The sequence below is a fragment of the Rhipicephalus sanguineus genome, unplaced genomic scaffold (genome assembly GCF_013339695.2).
Source record: "Rhipicephalus sanguineus isolate Rsan-2018 unplaced genomic scaffold, BIME_Rsan_1.4 Seq10031, whole genome shotgun sequence".
NCBI lineage: Eukaryota > Metazoa > Arthropoda > Arachnida > Ixodida > Ixodidae > Rhipicephalus > Rhipicephalus sanguineus.
The window spans coordinates 1,172,332-1,174,691 of NW_023614146.1; the positions used below are offsets into that span (position 1 = coordinate 1,172,332).

Genomic DNA, 2,360 nt, shown 5'->3' on the forward strand with positions numbered 1-2,360 from the left:
AACAAAGATCAAAAGCTGGCACTGTTGCTCAGTGAAGAGGGACAAATGGAGCTGCGCAGAACCCGCAATGCATGCAGCCGAACTATTTTTTTGGTGAGGGCGCGCCCTTGATCCGAAATAGGGGCAGGACAGTCAAGTGTGGTCACGCCTCACTTTGTACTCTGCGTGTGAAGGTAGAAAGACATTTTGGGAGCAGCAAGTGTCCGGTGTACCACCTCCTAGCTATGTGAATAGTTAGTAATGAGTAAAGACATGAATACATGGCACATACTCTCGGTTATGACGTAGGGTTATCAATGGCGGTGGTTATTTCAAACAAAGTGGGGAGAGTGCCATGGTTCCACTGTTGCAGCTTTTTTTGACAGAGTTGCTACAAGACGGTAGCTGATTGCGTGTCACAAGTGATAGAGTGATGATGCTGCGCAGTGTGTAGCAATGTACTATGCATTACTCTACACAAATCACAGCTTACATGTTCCTCCAATAAAGTTATGTTGTGTGCGACTACTCTCGCTTTACAAGAAGGAGCATACAGCAAAAGAAACAAAACAGGGCACCAGTACTTGTAGGGCATCCGCACTATTAAATGCACCAATATATCAATCTGTTAGGAGCGTGCACGTAATTTCCTGTAAGCGGCAATGTGTCAGACTCAAGTGTATATTGCATAGTGTGTGAGAACAGTAGCACTGAACACTTACCGGTAACATCAGCTGTGCCCTCAGGAGACAGAAATCCTCCACAGGCAGCACAAAAGTTCTGCTGAGCTGTAGATGACGGATAATCTTATTAGTAGTACTGAAGACCGGTATAGTCCCCAAAGCTTTAAGTTAGCCCAGTTGCGGCACAGGCAATGAGGGCTGGCCAGTGACTAAATTTGAAAAATGTATATGATACTGAACAGAAATTTCAGTCACACTCAACAGGCACCGTCAAAGCTTGAAATGGCTGGCAGCTCGATTCATGGGTGGTTTCCGCACCTGCGCACATATGATAGTTAAACAACAAAAACATCTGGCAGACACATGCTGATACAAATCATGCAAAGTAGCACTCACCTGCTGAACAAGCTGTTGAACAAGCTGGCAGTGCGTCACATTCGGAACTTGAAGGTGCATTTGCAACGTGAGATAAACGATAAATTGTGAAATTTCAAAGCAACATGTCACTGCCTTTACCTTCTGGAAAATACAACGGTGCTGAATCAGTGGCAGTGTGACCTAAAAAAATATAAAGACAAATTGAAGAAGACCGTCATCTCTGTTACATCGCATTTTGGCAAACAAGCATCAACACTACTTGAAGCATTTACAATACGCACAGGTGCATTACAATTTTTCAGTAATAAGAATGAATGCCAAACCCCAAGCGACAATGCTTTCAATGCTCAATGTGCTGAACACCACACTGCAGAGCAAAACGTTGTCGATCTGCAGCACACCCCCACAGTGCATGATTGTAAAATATATAAACCAATGGATACAAGTTAGAAGCCGTTACAATGCTTTGACTACATGCAGCATCTGTGTTAGCTACGTTACCTTGGAAGAACCTAACCGTGCTTGAGTGGCATCAGTCTTGGCTCCATAGCCTGCAAATTATAAAACATCAATGAAGGCATAAAGCACGTTTGCAACTACGGTAAGTAATAAATGCAGTAAGAACTCACCATCAACAGCAGCTGGTGTCAGAAGCACATTCGTAGCAGATGGGCAGTGTGTCTCTTTGGCTTCTGCATAATCCAAACATGTATTATAGAATAACGAAGAGGGAAAAGGCGTGAGATATGCTTAACCACCAACTCACCATCAACAACAGCAGCTTCTGTTAGCAGCAGATTAAGGCCACAAGATGAGCGGGCGGAATCATTGCATTCTGGAGAATGGAAAAATATGCATTAATTATAACAAAGAAAAGCCATTAGCTATACACAAACAGTGCACGACACCTATATGCAAGACGGCATGTTTCAGGTTAGTGGAAGGCTGAGAAGTAATTATGGGTGATGCTGACCTGACGATTGCAAATGCTGTTGATTGAAAATCGTAGGGGTCGCGTCTCTCTTCAACTTTTTAGTAGCAAACTTGCGCAGCAGTATCGGCTCGAATTGGTCCGCAGAGAAGAGGGCAGGGTTCTGTTTGGTGTCGCAGAAGTCCGTGGCATGCCCGTGTCACTGGGGCGCACTTAACCCACGAGCCGCTTCGCCCTTCTCGGTATTTTGCCAGCATCCGCGGTATGCCCGTGTCACTGGGGCGCGACCCACGAGTCGCTTCGCGCTTCTCAATCTGGCAACAAACTTCTGCGACACCAAACAGAACCCTGCCGAGAAGTGGCCCTAGGTAAGAAAATATTCGCGGCTA

The 2,360-nt window shown here is 45.3% G+C and overlaps 1 long non-coding RNA gene across 1 annotated transcript; it reads right to left on the reverse strand.

The window, feature by feature from the left end:
- Window positions 1-268: 268 nt before the first annotated feature.
- LOC119375882 (uncharacterized) lies at window positions 269-1,379 on the reverse strand. Its single transcript, XR_005180459.2, has 3 exons — window positions 1,059-1,379; window positions 918-980; window positions 269-767 (listed from the first exon to the last, which is right to left on the reverse strand). It is a non-coding gene; the product is annotated as an uncharacterized LOC119375882 (long non-coding RNA).
- Window positions 1,380-2,360: the final 981 nt, after the last annotated feature.